This window comes from Ischnura elegans, chromosome 2 (genome assembly GCF_921293095.1).
Source record: "Ischnura elegans chromosome 2, ioIscEleg1.1, whole genome shotgun sequence".
NCBI lineage: Eukaryota > Metazoa > Arthropoda > Insecta > Odonata > Coenagrionidae > Ischnura > Ischnura elegans.
Genome location: NC_060247.1, coordinates 86658105 through 86677515, shown reverse-complemented (window position 1 = coordinate 86677515; position 19411 = coordinate 86658105). Strand labels below are relative to the sequence as shown.

The 19411-nt window shown below is 34.8% G+C and overlaps 1 protein-coding gene across 4 annotated transcripts in view; it reads right to left on the bottom strand.

Annotated features, from left to right (window-relative positions):
* Positions 1-412: 412 nt before the first annotated feature.
* The window catches only part of LOC124154093, a 51488-nt gene continuing 32489 nt past the window's right edge, over positions 413-19411 (bottom strand). The window contains exons 2-6 of one of the 4 annotated variants that reach the window (XR_006863830.1): positions 18837-18990; positions 6242-8782; positions 2681-3439; positions 2191-2512; positions 413-541 (exon numbers count right to left, since the gene is read on the bottom strand). The gene's annotated coding sequence lies outside the window, so the exon portion shown is untranslated. Of the gene's footprint in view, positions 542-2190; positions 2513-2680; positions 3440-6241; positions 8783-16588; positions 16734-17996; positions 18121-18836; positions 18991-19411 lie in introns of those variants that run through there. The other 3 variants (XR_006863831.1, XR_006863829.1, XR_006863832.1) reach the window with 3 other exon arrangements.

The following is a 19411-nucleotide window of genomic DNA, read 5'->3' as shown; positions in this document are numbered from 1 at the left end:
CAGGGTCATCTCACATCTCTTAATAATCACCTATTAAAACTGCCTATAGTTGGAAAGTTTCCTTCATTTAATAAGGTATTAGTAATCCTTATTTAACCCAAGCGCTACCTGCTAGCAGCCTTCATCGCAGGGGCGCACATATCCTCGGCCCAAGGTCACCTTACTTTGCAGCAGCGGGAACCAGAATGACTTCACATGGGCTTTTCCCAGAATTCATACTTAGCCGTTGCGTTTTCGCGCCCATGAAAATTTTCACTTTTCATTTAAGCGCAAAAAATCGATATCGTCATTTTAAAATCTTAGAGCGTGAAATGCATACTCCAGGATTTTTCGATTTAAGCAATAAAAAAAATAGGAAACCACCCTATTATTGCTCGTAAGATATGTACTTGCCTCTATTTTCCCCGATTGGTTGTTAGGCAGGCCATCTCTGTGCATACCAAGTTTCCATTATCCCTGCAAGTGCAAGTGTTGCAGTCCAGTTGGCAGGAGGCGCCCCGTACACATGGTGTCCCATCTCTGGGGCAGGGAGGAGGAGTTCCTTTTTTAAAAGAATAAATCAAAATTAATGTTGGAAATAAAGGAAGTTGATATCAACAAAGGACTTACACCAAATACCATGCCATTTTGTGAAAGGCCTGTATTGTGATGCAAGGAGTATGGTCTAATATACCTTCCTCATTAGATGTAATTAAACACTTCAGTCAGCCTTGTTGGTTCTTGGGTTACACCATAATATTTAGTGACCAAAAAAATCTGCCCATTAAATATATTTACTAGCAGTGCCAACCGGCCTTTTTTACAGCCAGGTTGACTCTGCTGTGCTACCAGTCGCAGCCTTGTAACCAATCATTGTGGCATTGTTACCTGTCATGGTGTCGCACCTGTTGCTGTTTGCTAGAGTATTTTAAAGGAGAGCCATGGCACTGGGGAGACAGGAATTAATCATGGCTTGCCACTGTTGGTCTCCTGTTTTGCGGGCAGGTGGTTTTTGATGTTTGGAAGGAAATTTCTTAGCTTTTCTACAAAAACACACCCTTTATTCGACTAGTTTCGGTTACTCAGTACCATTTTCAAGACTAGTGAGTAAGAAGTAGTAGGTGGATTTTGGTCCGTGTTTGTACGTTTTTTGCCCACAACTTAACGCAATATCAAGCCACAGCACTGGGACCAAGTCTAAAATGTTGGTGCAGAAATTCTGCATCGATCGGAAAGTAGACAATTTATTTTTGAAAGCATGTGATGTGAGCACAAATTTACTCGTCTCAGGAAGTGCACTTACAGGCAAGACATTTTTATTTGCATTCAAGGACAAAATCGCCATTCAAAAATCTGAAAGCGTGAAATATGTGCTCCAGGAGTAATAATCTTGCGATTTAGGCAATAAAAAAATAATAGGAAACCACCCTATTAATGGGCTGAACTCATTGAGTGTTTCCTTCTATATAATCCGTTGCCATTTTTTCTATTAGCATATGGATCAAAACTTAAGATAACTGGCAGATATGCCTGTAACTCCAATCGCCTTCACTGATCTATTTCTCTATTGTCAGTCCTTTCTCAACCATTATAGAGCCGTCAAATGCATCACAAATATGAGGTTGAGTGTTTTAAACAAAAGCATGATAAACTCCCTCACCCACAAAAACCAAGGATAAAATGTACCATGAATAATAATTTTATTTTTCTGTAATTCTAACTTAAATCAGAGGATTTTTATCCCTACAAAATTCACAAACTCTTGATTTACTTTGTGGTATTCCATTATATGTTTTCCTGGATATTACACAATTACTTATACCACTTATTTTTTACTGAGTGCGACCCGAGTTTCAATGGATTATCATCATCTTCATTTAAACAGAATAATTTAATTTAATCGATATTTATTCATATCAATCTTCATTTATTTCATCTTATAATTTTTGCCCGAATATGATGATAATTCATCGAAAACCAGGTCACGCTCTGTAAAAAATAAGTGATATAAAAAAGGGTGTAATATCCAGGAAAACATATTTTTATCCCTACTGGGATGTATGCCTTTATAAATAGATGCCAATTATTTGAATAATGAATGATTCCTTTAGTACCTCAAGCACTATACTATTTCAATTTGAAACATTTGGTATTTTACCTAATGAACAAGTATGGTGTTGAACAAAATATTGGTCAAAACTTTTCACTCACCAGTGACTGAAACCACTCCAATAGCTAACATAACAATTATGGCAATCGATAAAGTCTTCATATTTCTTCTGCTGGTGGCTGTTTCTCTGGTGGAGATCTGGTGGCTGGTAGTAGTGTGAGCTGTGATTTGATTTCTCAGAATGAAAGGCATATGGTTTTTAAGAGCCTCATGCCTTCTTTTTTTGTAACGCCCTCAATCAACTTGAGTTTTAACCTTTGCTCTCAATTTTGATAAGACTTATGTGTTCAATTTTTTGGCCTCATGCATGTGATTTATCTTTGTGCGTGATATGATTTACTGTTGGAGGTCAAACCAGGAACCCTAAATCTTGAATATTATAATTCAATGTGTGAGATAGATCTGAGGCATGAAAGCTTGGATGGTGAACAGTAATTCTCATGTGATCGAGAAGCATTACTTTGTTCCTAAAAATTTTAATAAATATTTTTATATGTTTAATTTTGGTATCATATAAAAATATCAACATACCTACACCTATATTTCAAGTTTTTTTATTCCCTTTTATTACCACGCTTTCACATGGTGATTAAAATGGGTGATGAAACACGAATGTTGGTTTGCATTGGTGAGAGTTGTTTTCACCGCTTTTAAACCACAGGCATATGAATTTTAACTTGCACAATGTAGGGACCAGCTCCTTTTGCTTGCCTGCCACATTTTTCCAGGATTTTTGTTTGGGGTGTCAGAAGGGTTCAACCAAGATTTGATTGAACCTGGGACTCTCCAACCAGCAGCCAAGTGCTCTAACTACAAGGCTACCGAATTCTTTCGTTATATTATGTATTTTGCCCTATCAATTTTATTTATTGTTAGGAAGGTATTAAATGGCACATATATGTCACAAAAATTATTAGACATGTGAATTGAAGATAACCTCAGTTACCTATCGAAGGGAAACATAAACTCATAGTACTTGGAAGCTGCTTAATAACTTGTTCATTTTATTTATATGTGTAATGGGTACATAATATCATCTTATTTTAAGATTGTGTGTTCCATAACTTGATGGTTGTCCATTTAAGGATACTTAAATATCCTTAAATGGTGTGTAATCATTTGTTTACACAAGAGATAATCTCCACTATTGTCTCCGATCAGTTGGTGGGCAGCCCATCATTGTACATGCCATGGTTCCATTTTCCCCGCATCTGCAGGTGTTGCAGTCTAGTTGGCAGAAGGTACCGTTCGGACATGGTGTCTCATCACTGGGGCAGGGAGGATGGGTTCCTTTTTTTAAGAATAAATCAAAATTAATGTTGGGAATATAGGAAGGTGATCTAAAATTGACTCTCAATAAATGCCATACCATTTTGTGAAAGGCCTTAATTGTAATGTAAGGTAAATGGTGTAATCTCCTGTAACATTTATTTTTGAGTTGTTTTGGGTTGTTTTGAGTGGGATTTTGATGTGACGATGGATAGAAGGAGAACAATGGAGTGAACAACAATAAGCAGCAGAGGTGGAGTGGGGCAATTGTTGTTGACTGCATGGGATGAAGTGTAGGAGAGTGGGATTGTAATAGTTGTGGCGTACAGTTGTCTCTTTACTCACGAGTTTGTTTTTTTAAAGTTTAATAAGAATATTTGTGAACGTAATGAAGAGAAAAAAAAAACTTTACATTTGGGGCACGACTTCTCGAGAGGATCGAGACCGCAGGACAGGACACCTGAAAAAACGAGTCGCGTCATAGAAAGCAGGAATTCAAAATGGCGGGAGTGAAAAAATTTTACGAACTGAAAAAGGTGGATTTACGAAGTTTGTTGAGGGATTGCGGATCGACGACTCAAGGGGCAAAGTTTGAGCTGCAGGAGTGTTTAAAACCGCTTTTGATAAAAGAAGGGATTGATATAGACCCATGCGTTTGAGATGGAGATGGAGGAGCAAGGATACAGTGACCTACGGGTGCTACTAAGACAGCTGATGGAAAAACAGGAGAGGCGAGATAGTCAGTTGAAGGAAGAACAGGAGAGGCGAGATAGTCAGTTAATGGCAGAACTGGAGAGGCGAGATAGCAAACAAGAAGAAAGAGGCAAAAAGTTGGAGGAGACGGCAAAGATAATCAACGAAAGGCTAATGGCGTTCCAATGAGAATATGGTAGGAGAATCAGCGAGCAAGAGAAGAAAATGGAGGAAATCCGCGACCAGATGGAAGAAATAATCGCTGAAGTAGGGGCAAAGTTTGGCAAGAAATTCAAAGACTTAGATTCAAGCCAAGCGAGCTTGAAGGCCGGGATTGAAGAGATTAAGGAGATAATAGAAGAAGCAGGGAAGAGGATGGTGACGTAAATAAATCAAGAATCTGCAAGCAGAGGAGGCCTAGGGAAAATGCAAATTCTTTATTTCCGATCTTTTCTATCAAGTGGGTGTTCTCTAAGCTCCTTTACCTCCACGCTAAAATCTTTATATATTGACAGTAATAAACTAGAACTTGGATTATAGTCTTTTTATGATATTCTACATTGAAAAAAAATGTACTCAATTTTCTTTAGAGCAAATGAAATTCTATGATTCAAAAGAATTTTTGCAGAGGCAGTGTGTTCTTTGCCAGCTTTTATAGAAAGAAGTTAAGGGTAAATGTGGCTTTTGTACAATCCGACTGGGCTTTAATAATGTTTTTTATATCATACATCATTGTTTTATGGGATCTTTTAAAGGTAATTTAGCATAGTTCAGCCAGCATTTATGCATTTTAAAATAGTGTTTCATTAATAGGCCACCCTTACTACAGCGAAAACCCTATAAATTTGTATAAACATGAATTTGCATTTGAATTTCAAGTCTTCCTTTAGTCTATTCCAGTAATTTTGTTAAAACTTAATCTAACCCTGCGTACAGAGCATTCAGGGTTGAGTTGAAGTCCATGACGTACAGTTAGCTTATGAATGACTTGGATATGTGATGTTGGGATCCCTCAAATAACATAAACTTCCTTGAAATCTCAATTTGTCATTGCCCTTGTTATTACACATCTTTTCTCTTAAACTTTCTTTTTGACAATCCCCTTCTTTTTATCAACAGCACATAGCAATGTTACTTTAAAGAAACAACAAACAATCTAAAACATCAACCTAGCAAAACATGCATTAACATATAAATTAATGCATTAAGAAGCCCAAATAAAGTTAACTAGAATAAATAAAAATCGAGTTGGACGAGGCATGACGTTACAGATAGTAGGTGTCAAGCTGTAGGGTTGGACTGATTTTGATTGGGTCTCAATTAATGGGCTGGGCAGATTGCATGTTTGTTTTCTATGTGCAGATTCCACTGCCATTTTTCTTGTAGTGTATGAGCTGAAACTTGAGATAACTGGCAGGCATGTCTGTAACTCCAATCGCCTTCTCTGCTCCATTTCTCTATTGTCAGTCCTTACTCAACCATTGAGCATCTTCGCTCTCATTCCCTGACTCATCACTTAGCCCCTCACATGTGGCTAATTTTTAAGGATTTTGAATTTTAATTCTATTCTTAATTATCATATTTCCCCAGTCCTCAAGGTTACCTGCCGACTTTTTTTCTTTGTCAGTCACCTATGTCAAAAGTATTTGTCGATTCCACAAAATGTTCAAATACATGAGATTATTTTCAGTTTTATATTACTCTTAAGTTGGATTATCCGATAAGTACTCCTTCACCTAAACATTTGTTTTTTTTATATTCTAATGGTCATTTCCAGAGCAATGATCTTACGGTGGATGTAATTCTCATTGCAATCATAAAGTCATTAAATGCATCACAAATATGAGGTTGAGTGTTTAAAAAAAAGCATGATAAACTCCCTCACCCACAAAAACCAAGGATAAAATTTACCATGAATAATGATTTCGTTTTCTGCAATTCTGAACATAAATCTGAAGATTTTTATCCCTACTCAGATGTTTGTTTTTATAAAGGATACCAATTATTTGAATAATTAATGATTCATTCAGTACCTCAAGCACTTTACTATTTCAATTTGAAACGTTTGGTATGTAACCTAATGAACAAGTATGGCGTTGAACAAAATATTGGTCAAAACTTTTCACTCACCAGTGACTGAAACCACTCCAATAGCTAACATAACAATTATGGCAATCGATAAAGTCTTCATATTTCTTCTGCTGGTGGCTGTTTCTCTGGTGGAGATCTGGTGGCTGGTAGTAGTTTGAGCTGTGATTTGATTTCTCAGAATGAAAGGCATATGGTTTTCTATTTAAGTCTATTTAAGAATCTCATGCTTTCTTTTTTTGTAACGCCCTCTTTCAACTTGAGTTTTAACCTTTGCTCTCAATTTTGATAAGACTTATGAGTTCAATTTTTTTTGCCTTATGCATGCGATTTATAATGAAACTCAGTGATGAAACTCGAATGTTGGTTTGCATTAGTCAGAGTTGTCTTCACCGCTTTTTAAGCACAGGCATATGAATTGTAACTTACACTATGTAGTGACCCATTCCTTTCGCTTGCCTGCCACATTTTTCAAGGGTTTTTGTTAGGGGTTTCAGAAGGGTTCAACCAATATTTGAACCTGGAACTATCCAACTAGCAGCCTGGTGCTCTATCTACAAGGCTACTGTATTCTGTCGTTACCATGCACTATAGCTCCCTGATATACATCATGTTTCATTTATGAAATTAGGGTTGAGAAGAAAGAAGTAACACTGCATTGATTTTTCATCATTAGACATGACAGATGAACATTGAGACACATCATCTGAAATAGTAAGAAAATTTAATCAATACATTTTACCACTGCTGAAACTTTTTCTAATATAGGATACCACATAAGTCTAGAATGTAGTATGACTCTACCACCCAGCTGATGTAGAATGACCCTGTCAATAACTAAGTTTGTATACTCAACAGAAAGTTTCAATGGAAACAGGAGATAATTTGACCCCAAATTTACATTTCAGCTTTATACTGTACTTCTGAATGTTAATAGTACATGTACCAAGATGGATTCGGTTTCTAGCTATTTTGTCATTTGAACTAGGTATTGGGAGGATATGACTGCCGGCCATAGCACACTAAATATTTCTAATGTCAAATAAATAAAGAATGTTAACTTATTTTTAAGCACCAATTCATTCACCCTTAGGTGTTCATTCAGTGATTTAAAGGGAAGACAAATCTTGAAAGCAGATGTGACTTTATTTTGAGATGTGTTTGATTCCAATAATTTCATGTTATCCTGTAGGATATGCAACAAATACACCGAGGTCTTGTGTGACAAATGCTAAATACAGTCAAGTCTATCGATTGTATCAAAAAATGTGAATTACACATAACGGAAAGGCATGAAAATTTACTATTTATAGGCATATGATTTAAGTTTCTGTGACAAATGGTTTTCATTTTATAGAGGAAAAATATAGATTTAATGTAAAAATTATTATGTATATTTTTTCCAAAATTTGCCCTTGATGAGGCAGGTGTTACATTATCATGCTGAGTTGAAACTTTGCCAGTATCGACTTTAGAACAGTGGCTTAAGAATATTTGCCTAAAGGTTTTATAAAAAGCTTCCTAAGACCTAAACAATTCTTTGAGTATGATATCTTGAATGACATATAGCATACAAGAATGAGATGAAAAACTTTTTAATTGGCCAAATGCTTTCACTCTATTGATGAGTATTTATATCTTCATAATTTATTTTGTTTATAAATATGTATATTTTTTTGCACTTGCTTACTTCTCAGGTATCTTGTGCAATTATATTATTGACATATTATGTATGTAAAATAATTGTCGTTTTGCACATAAAATGTGTTATCAATTTTAGACAATGGGCCAACTTTTTGGGGGATCCCCGGAAAACATTGATTTTTTTGTGACCACCCTACCGAACACCATGGAGGTAGTAAGTCACTGAGTATGATGTAAAAATCATATCTAATAAGTTTTATAGGTACTTTGTGTAGCATTATGCTGTATCCTCTCTTTAGTCGTGGGGATCTGTTACTCCATGAATAATTATGGTCAACCTTGGCCACTGAAAATTAATGTGCCCTTGGCAATCTGATGAGTAAAACTAAGGCATAAGAAATTTGCTATCCTCTGTGGTAGTTTATGTTGCTATTCTTAATGCTGCGTAGAAACATAGCAATGGAAGTTCCTTAGTGAAGACAAAATATTATGTATTTTGCCCTGTCAATTTTATTTCTTGTTAAGAAGGTATTAAATGGCACACGTTATGTCACAAAAGTTATTAGACATGCGAATTAAAGATAACCTCAGTTACCTATCGAAGGGAAACATAAACGCATAGTATTTGGAAGTAGCGTAATAATTTGTTTATTTTATTGGTATATGTAATGGGTACATAATATAATCATATTTTAAGATGGTGAGTTCCATAACTTGAGGGTTTTCCATTTAAGGATACTTAATTATCCTTAAATGATGTTTAATCATTTGTTTACACAAGAGATAATCTCCACTATTGTCTCTGATCAGTTATTAGGCAGGCCTTCTGTGTACATCCCAAGCTTCCATTATTCCCACATCTGCAGGTGTTGCAGTCTAGTTGGCAGAGGGTACCTCGCACACATGGTGTCCCATCACTGGGGCAGGGAGGATGGGTTCCTTTTTTTAAGAATAAATCAAAATTAATGTCGGGAATATAGAAAGTTGATCTTAAGTTGACTCTCAACAAATGCCATACCATTTTTGAAAGGCCTGAATTGTGACGAAAGGGATATGGTGTAGTCTCCCTTCCTTCTTGGATGTATTAAGTTAACAAATCAGTATGCCTTTTTGGTCCTGGAGTTACACCATTATGTTTACTCACCCAAAAATCTGCCCATTAGCAATATTTTATTTACATACGTTTTGAGAGATGTGAAATGTATGACTGAGTTCAGTTTGTATTGTCATTCATTATCAGATGAGTGTTTTTTGTTAAAATCAAGCTTCATTATTAAAAAATAGAAGTTGCTTATGTGATTTAAAAAAAAATGAATGTTGAATAGTTAAAATATACCTACATATTTTTTTTATTTATTTTTTATTTTATTTTATTCCCAAACCACCGAATACAGCTCATGTTGGCCATTTTACATCAGGGTATTCAACAAATTTTTAATAATTAAACGCACACGAACGACCATGCCCTGGACAGGGGAAACCTACCCAGGCGGGACTCGAACCCGTGACCTCTTGTTTGGCAGGCAAGAACGTTACCCCGCCGCCACCGAGGCCGGCAAATATTTAGCGGTATTAGGGTAAAGAGGTCTATGTTTAGGATTTATTCTTCTTTTAAAAATGAAATGAGTGTATGTTATGCCATATGTACGAGTTAAATGTATGTGCATAACAGTAGCAGTATGTGGATAATTGCACTATTAACTCTCAAAGTAGGAGAAATGTAATTGAGGGAGAAGTTAATCCAATATGATCATTGATCGGTAATATTTTTCTAAAATATATATTACATAGATATTATTGCTTAGGATCTTTCATGAGTGCTTTTTCTAGAAAGGATTTTGTGATAATACTACATACCAGTCTATCTATGGAATTTTTTACGGTAACTACTAATGTGGTATGGTGCCTGAGAATGTATAATGCCTCTTGCACCTACATGAGCCCTTTACAGCAGAAGAAGTTTGTATGATTCAAGTTAAGCTTATCCTCTTGCTGATTTTTTCAACAAATATTTTTGATATAAGTAGCACTAAAAATTTTTTGTTGGAAACTATTTAAACTAGAACATGCCGCCAAAGTAATTTTTTTAAATTATCTTTCAGTGTCTTGAAAGGTTTCTTTTTTTTCCTTTCTGCATTCAAATGATTCATGATAATTCTGATTTAATGACCCCTAGCATTCCATTTTCATTCTATGTTATCCTAAGTTTTCTTATATTATCACTAATTTATGCGATAATGAATCTATTGTTATGTTTACCTTTTTATTACTCCTCACGCAACTCAAAACACGACAGCCATTCAATAAACAAAAACAAAAGAAAAATGCAAGTCGTGTTCATGCTAAACGACATCATTAATGTCATTAACACATACAAATGAACCCATGTACTTAATATATTTTCGCTTAATTTTATCATAAAAAACTAAAACCTTTATAGCTTTAGAATTGTGGTGGGAGAATGAGGGGATAGATAACCCCTCCCCATAGCCTCAGAGAAATTAATAAATTATTTAAAACTATGTATGGAATAGTTTTGATGTATAATAACTGCATCTGCTTAAAGTTATATTTTAACACATTCCGTGCTGACCGTTTTTTGAAGAAAATGCCCTGTGGCTGACTTTTTGGCAAAAATTTGTATTTTTTTATTATTATTTTAACGATGTGATCTTATGATTTGTGATGCCTGCTACATGTTTTCACACTTTTTTTTTAAAATAACCCTTCATTTGTTAAAAATTTGAAATTTAAATTTTCTAATTATCCTGTCAAACTTTTGATACCTTCCCGCAACACACCTACATGTTTCCCACATTTCTTTGCTCTTTGTCAGTACTGTGACGAAAACCCGTTCAGACTTTATCACTTTCTGGAAAAAACTAATGGAAATAGTAATGCGGCAAACATTATTTTTATAATCTGGAAATGATACATTCAAATACGATTTTAAATGTTTTATTGCTCAAAAGAAAATATTGCGAGTATTACCAATATTTCCAGCAAAAGTGTTGCTCCCTATGGTGGAAAAATTATTATGAACGATATGAAATCCTCTGGATAAGATTTTATAATGATATACATTGGTTTATAAATGAAAGGGAAAATTTGTATAAACGAAGAATTGTTGCAATGAAACATTGTTTTACGAATCAAAAATTGACCAGCATTTTTAGAATAATTTTTCAGTTACTAAATACTTAACATAAAATAATATCTTTTTAAATAAATATTGAAATAGAAAATATAAAAGGTGAACATTAAAAAATAATTTTTTCCCGCTGGGTAAATAATTTTCTGAATCACAAATTCTTGTGATACTTCTGGAAGCAGTCAAGACACAATCGAGGATCAGATAGGCAGGTGGGGCTATAATATGATGTATCCTGGTGGACATTCTTCTTGAAGCACTACCTACATCTCTTCTGTTTTCGTCTTTTCTATCTATTGTGTTTTTCATATAATTGGGGAAATGTCCTAATAAGCCCTTGGTTTTGGTTGAGTCAGGCTAGGATGACTATCTCCTCAAAGGGATCGAAGGTACAGATATTGTCATAAGAGATTCTATAACTGGAATTAGATAGTCGATGAGACATCATTTGATCCCAATGATCGATGCCACAATTGTAATTGCTATATTCAACCACCGCCTGTGGCTCTCTTGGTGTGCACCCTCGTCTTTTCATAGATTCGTTCATTTTTTGCACTGAATTCAGTGATGATCATCCGCACTTCTCTCTTATCCGTCCACCTTAGGATACCGATTTTATACTCATGAAAGGCCTCCACCACCTCACCTTTCTTTAATTCGTAGCAGAGCACCAAAAGAGGAATAACTTTCTTGCCTCTCCTCAGTGTCCCCGTCAAGTTAGGTTTCCCATTTGGATGGAATCTAGAACTGGCTACACTGTTATAAAAGTTATCAATATAAAAGGATTAGCCTCAGTCTAAATGATCCTCCATCATTTTTTACGGGTTTGTTCGGGTACGGGTGGGTTTACCATCTTCTCCGAATGCCCTTTTCCAGAGACTTCTGAGTTGGAGGACCTGCAGCGCCAAACCCTTTGCTTCCGTCAACATATACAACTTTATTGCGTACCTGTTGAGCTTTCCCCTCATATATTCACTATATCCCAGCCTAGCTCTCCATGGAACCATAGACTCTTCCAAACTTAGGTCACGTGAGCGGGTCACTACTTTTTCCATTGATTCCTTGAATGCGTCTATATGGGGCTAATTTTGAATAATCAGTGGGCCAAAGGAGTGTTAGAGCCAGAGAACGTAGATAGGTTCTTGTTGATTTGAAGGGCTTGGAGAATTGACATGAATTGATCAAGCGACTTCTCTCTCCTGAATCAATGCAAGTCGTATAAAGATCAAGCTTTTCAATTATTGGAGATACAGGAGATTTGGATAATTCTAGTACGAAAAATAAGGCCAAAAAGTGGGGAAATTCTTCTATGGTTAAATATTTCCATCTAGTAAATGTCCTTCAGGACACGTATTGCCCATTTTATATCTTCAGATGTATATATGTATCCTCGGGCCGGATCAGTTTCTCCGAGTTCGGCGGCATGCGACTTGGTTAGTTGGAAATTGTTCTCTTAGGCATTTTTTTATTGGGGAGGATGCCAAATAGAATGCTTGTAAGTATTTTGGATATTATGGAAGAAATCAAGTAATGAGTCTCTAATTCAAATGCTAGTGAACATAAGGATGGGGAAGTCTAGCTATTGTGCATGAAATGTAAATAGTAAAAATAAATTGCAATGTGGAACCAGGACTTTACTGAAGTTATTGTAAAATTTATGCAAATATAATTATTATTTCATGCATAGCAGCAAATAAACATAAGGATAACAACAAATTTTGCCATGATGAAATCATAGCAAATAAAATTCACTCCGAAACTTTAAAAGTATAAGAACGGAAGCATTTATTGTTATAGTAAGGATAAAAATACACATACCTGGAGTATGTCCGAAATTAGGCAACCAGCTAAGCAATTTACCACGATAGCGTTAATTGACGTTAAAAATAGAAATAACAACAAGGGAAAAATATTTGTATTCCTTATTGTAAAAACCAATTACATAAACACAATCTAATCATTGTGTTAAAAGTCATAAAGAAAGATAAAATACCTTGTAATAAAGTAATTACCTATCCTCGTCAAATGCAAAAGTATCTTTTTATTATTTCGCTTTGAATATTTGTAAAAGTTTTTTTTTAAGGTATAAGAACAATTGTGAGAATATATTACGGTTTTCTGCATTATAAAATGAAAGTAATAAAAAAATACATTGTAAAAATCCACCCTCAAAGACGTCCTTGCAGAGCAAAACCGGGTAATATAGAAAAACACAGAAAAAATCGAAAAAAAATTTTTTTAGGAGCTTTCTGCACGGCAAACAGGCGAAGAGTGGTGACTGACCCTCTCCCATACCCTAACAGCGGTGGCTGGCGCTCAGGGCGGAATATAACGCAAAAGGGAATCATGACGTAGCGTCTACCTCATCAGTCACTGGGTAGTGGCTGCCATGACGTAGACGCTACGTCATCAGCACGGAACGTGTTAAGTGCCAAAATGATGTAAAATGAATTTCCAGCAAATGCCATTTTTCAAAGATTTTCCTGGTTCCCAGGGGGTCCAGGTCCTGGGGTCGACCCCCCAGGCTCCTTCATCCCCCCCCCCCCCCTAAAGCATATTCCTATTTATGCCACTGATATGAACTGAAAATCAAATGTTGTTCTATCCATTTTTTTTGCTGTTTTTCATCTATGATAAGCACAAATTTTTCCATACACAATGTATTAAAGAGGATCACCACGATCGTCAACCTAAAAGTTCCATCGTACTTAATAATTTATGAGGTAACTTCTTCTCTTGCATAACTTCATCCATGGTTTTTTGGTCTATTTTTTGGAATCTCTTTGCTTTCTCAACTTCTTTATTTCCTGCACTCTTTTCTATCAAGTGGGTTTTCTATAAACTCCTCTTCTTCCATGCTGACATCTTTATATTTCAACATTAATAAACTAAAACATGGATTATAATTATTTTATGACGAAAAAAAATGTACTGGATTTTCTTTAGAGTAAATGAAATTTTAGGATCCAAAAGAATTTTTGAAGAGGCAGTGTGTTCTTTGCCAGCTTTTATAGAAAAAAAGTTAAGGGTAAATGTGGCTTTCGTACAATCCGACTGAGCTTTAATAATTTTTTTATGTCATACATCATTATTTTATTGGATCTTTTAAAGATATTTTAACATAGTACGGTCAACATATGCATTTTAAAGTAGTGCTTCATTAATAGGCAACTGTTATTACTGGGAAATCCCTATAAAGTTGTATAAACACGCATTGGCATTTGAGTTTCAAGTCTTTTTTAGTCTAATGTTGGTGGTCGCTTTCGGGTAATGCTACGTACAGAGAATTCAGAGTTGAGTCCATTATGTACAGTTAGCTTATGAATGACTTCGATGTATTATTTCAGGATTCCTCAAATAATATAAACTTCCTTGAAATCTCAATTTGTCATTGCCCTTGTATTACACATATTTTCTCTTATACTTTCTTTTTAACAATCCCCTTCTTTTTATCAACAGCACATAGCAATTTTACTTTAAAGAAACAACAAACAATCTAAAACATCATATTATGGACCTAGCTAAACATACATTAACATATAAATTAATGCAATCAGAAGCCCAAATTATGAATGAAATTAACTAAATAAAGTTAACTAGAATAAATAAAAATGTAGTTAAACGAGTCATGACCTTACAGATAGTAGGTGTCAATCTGTAGGGTTGGACTGATTTTGATTGGGTCTCAATTAATGGGCTGGGCTGATTGCATGTTTGTTTTCTATCTGCAGATTCCACTGCCATTTTTCTTGTAGTAGGTGAGCTGAAACTTGAGATAACTGGCAGGCATGTCTGTAACTCCAATCGCCTTCTCTGCTCCATTTCTCTATTGTCAGTCCTTACTCAACCATTGAGCATCTTCGCTCTCATTCCCTGACTCATCACTTAACCCTTCACATGTGGCTAATTTTTAAGGGTTTTGAATTGTAATCCTATTCTTAATACAGTACACTCCCGATATTCTGGGCTAACGATGGGGAGAGATGGCATGAATAATCGGAAAACATGGGTAACCCAAACTTTCAGTTAAATGTCTTGCGATGTTCAAAATTTAAGTTAAAAATACAATATTGTATTATTATTTATGCAGTTATTCTGTTATTTTAGAGTCCTTCCCGGACGCAATGAGTTTTTTTCGCCAGTTCGCGATCTTTTTAGCGTCAATTACATGGTTGTACTCGTATTATTAATGATCCATTCAGGGATTCTAAAGGAAATATGTAATAAGCCCGGTTTATCCTAGCATTAATGCAGTAATTCCGATGATTTTGCGTCCGATTTAATTTTTTTTATAAAGACCGCGGAAAAACTGAGCGACAGTTCAAATCATGAGCAGATAATCCGCAAACCGGATAAACCGCAGCCAGATAATCGGGAGTCTGCTGTGATCATATTTCCTCAGCCCTCAAGGTTATCTGCTGACTTAATTTTCTCAGTCACCAATATCAAAAGTATTTGTTGATTCCACGAAATGTTCAAATACATGTGATTATTTTCAAATTTACATTACTCCTAAGTGGATTTTCCCATAAGCACTCCTTCACCTAAGCATTTTTTTTTATATTCTAATGGTCATTTCCAGAGCAACTCTTACGGTGGACGTAATTACCATTGCAATCATAGAGCCATCAAATGCATCACAAATATGAGGTTGAGTGTTCAAAAAAATTAATGATTAACTACCTCACCCACAAAAACCAAGGATAAAATTAACCATGAAAAAATAATTTTGTTTTTCTGCAATTCTAACCTGAATCTGAAGAATTGTATCCCTACTCGAATGTATGTTTTTTGTAAACAGATGCCAATTATTTGAATAATTAGTGATTCCTTCAGTATGTCAAGCACTATACATACTATTTCAATTTGAAACATGTGGTATTTAACCTAATGAACAAGTATGGCATTGAACAAAATATTGGTCAAAACTTTTCACTCACCAATCACTGAAACCACTCCAATAGCTAACATAACAATTATGGCAATTGATAAAGTCTTCATATTTCTTCTGCTGGTGGCTGTCATTGATTTGGTGGCTGGTAGTAGTGTGAGCTTTGATTTGATTTCTCAGAATGAGAGGCACATGGATTTAAGAGCCTCGTGCCTTATTTAGTAATGGCCTCAATCAACTTGAATTCTAACCTTTGCTCACAAGTTTGATAAGGCTTTATTTTTTTTGCCTCGTGCATGTGATTTATTGAACATTCAAATTTATTTTGTGAGATAAAATTGAAGTATGAAAGCTTAAACATAGATCCTTGCCCTAATTGTGGGGATCTTTTACTCCGTGAACACTTACGATCAAAGTGGGCCACAGGCAATCAATGTGCCCTTGGCAATCTGATAAGTTAAAATATCCCATGAGAATTTTGCAGTCCTCTGTGGTAATTTATTTTGCTATTCTTAATGCTGTTTAAAGACATAGCAATAGGTATGGTGAAGGCAATACATTATGTAAATTGTCCTGTCAATTTTATTTCTTGTTAGGAAGGTATGAAATTGCACGTAGTATGTCACAATAATTTTTAGATCTGTGAATGAAAGATTACCCCAGTTACCTATTTAAGGTAAACATAAACTCATAATTCTTTGAATTTGCTTAATAACTTGTTTATTTTATTGCTATGTGTAATGAGTACATAATATCATCATTTTTTAAGGTGGTGTGTTCAATAACTTGAGGGATGTCCATTTACAATCGGCTTTCTTCTGTTGCAACTTGTTTTCAGTATACATTACCTATTGGCAAAAGAAAACAAACTATTTAGTGTTAATAGAATTTTTTTAACCATAATGCATTACTTGTCTTTGAGGGCAAATAATTCTTGCTGTATTTATTCTGAAAGCTTGCTTTAAGGGGTGCCAAGGGGTGGCTCACATCAATCTCATAAAATTTTTAAATTACATAAACAGGCAATTAGGGCTTTTCTCAATCTTCCCTATAGGGAGTCATGTAGGGCACATTTTCAAACCTTACAAATTATGCCACTTACTGCCCTGTATGTATTTAATTTAATAATGTATGTTAAAAAAAATATGAACTCATTTGACCTAAACTGTGAAATACACCAAATAAACACCCGACAAAAACATGATATACATATTGAACCGAGGTCATCTTAACTTGCTAGTGAAGGACCATATCATAAAGGGGCCAAACTTTTTAACTTACTACCACCAGATATTAAAGCAATCCAAAATAGCAACTCATTCAAGCACAAACTAAAAACGCTTTTATATCAAAATTCAATTTATTCACTAGATGAGTACTACGACTTGTGTAAAAAATATGTTAACAAAAAGTCCTCGACACCTTGCAAGCCATAACATATATATATGTCATCTGTCTTTTATGTTTGTATCTCATGTGTTGTTTGTCCACTATATGACAATTTCTATGTTACATTTGTAACCCAACAGAAATAAAATTATTATTATTATTATTTAAGTTTTATTTAGTAATTATTTACTTTTCCCTAAATATTTTACAGTTTGCTTTTAAAGTACTCCTATTAAGAGTTGTAATTTTATTCATGAAGCATACTTCTTAAATTCTCAATTATGTTAGTTGTGATGCTCACCCTCGAACACAACATTGCTATTTTCAAGATTCAAGTTACTTTTGAGTTTCAGTGGAAACTAATATTTTGTGTCTGTCTGATTATGTACAAAAAATACTTCTCAATGAAAGGTTTAAAGCACATATTTTCATGCAATATAGAAAAAAAATTATCTGATCAAGTAGTTTATGTTTTCCTCTTTCGTTCTGCTTAAAGATATTTAGAGAAAACAGTTGATATCACCCTTATGTTAGAATGAAAAGAATTCTTTTAATGAATGGATTTATATTTATATGGATTTTTTTGTATTTTTTTGGCTTGGTACAATAAAGTTACTATTACTTATTTTTGCTCTTAGGTACATAATTTGCTAATGGCTCTATAGAAGTTCTAAACTGGCTAGTCCATGATTTTTTCCAAAAAAATTGGAAAGACGTAACACCTTTTACGGTCATTGTTCAGCCTCTGCCTTGGGACCATCACGCCAGACCACACACACACTTTATAGGGCAGTATTACTCCATCTAATCCTATCAAGTCACCACAAAAATCTTTGGTAAAGAAACCTGTGTAAATAGATGTATACTTTTGTGCCCTTAATTTTGTAGATAGTATAATAGATTTATACTTATGTAACTATGGTATATGTACTTCGCTATGGTTGCATTTGGTCTCAACATTAATTAGCCTGGGCCCCTGACATCTCACTGAACGTATTTATACATATGTGATTGCCAATTCTTAGTTCTTAGATTAATAATAATAATAATTTATTTGTCCGGCGATTTGTTCTCACAAATATAGGACACGTCAATTATGGTACAAAAATACATAGATACAACCGACCGACCGATTAGATCTTAGTTTAATTTCAGGAGATCTTAGTTTGAGCCCTGATCAAGGCAAACAATCTATCCTTTGTGGTATGTTTCTATTTGGTGACTCTATATAGTTTCAATGCTGGCAAGTATATCTTTGCATTCTCTTTAATTTTTTAAAATATTATACTTGGAATATAATTTAACTGCATAATTGTCTATCCATTTTCAGAAAGATTTCTTTTTCTCAAGAAAAAAGTTTATGTATAATTAGTATGTGGTAATGAATCTTTTGTTAACTGAATCAATATTTATGCATGTATTTTTGGAAAGCCTTGACAAATTTCTGTGAGAGCTTGAGCCCTGCTACCCTATGGGCCAGGCCATCCTTTACCATTGCAGTTGGCTATTTGTGGCTTTAATTTTTTTTTTAATTTTAGGCTTCTGTAAGAAATTTTACTAACCTCTATTCCTCTACAGTAGGTGCCCTTACACAGCCTTTCTTAGTGCAGGCCAAAACACCTGCGTCCATGCATCTACAAGTGTTGCATTCCCTCTTGCATTGGGAACCTGGCTGACATGTAGCATCAGTGGGACATTCTGGTAGTTCACTTGAGCCTGAAAAGTTGGATTGAATATAAAATTAAGTCTTCATACATTGATATACGGTGTAAGAAGTGTATGTATTACCAATGTCATTCTGGTGAAGTACCTTGAACCAACCTAAGTTCCCAAAAGTATGTTTGATGTAAACATCGTGGTTGAGAAGGGTGTAGGCAAAGGCTTGATCAATCAATTCCAATCATCTTAGATTTGTAGACCATTAATCTTGTGATAATGACTTCAAATATTCATAGCAGGCTTTGTAAACTTTGATCTATTGATCTCTTGAATGTTCATCATCAGCCGACTTAATGGTCAACCAGTACTGGATCGTTACTTAATTGTCAAAGGGCCATCGATTGAGTAAGGTCAGCTAATAATTATTTATGGTAGCAATGAATGATGTTTTTGCTAGTGGTCTCGACAATTGTCTGGG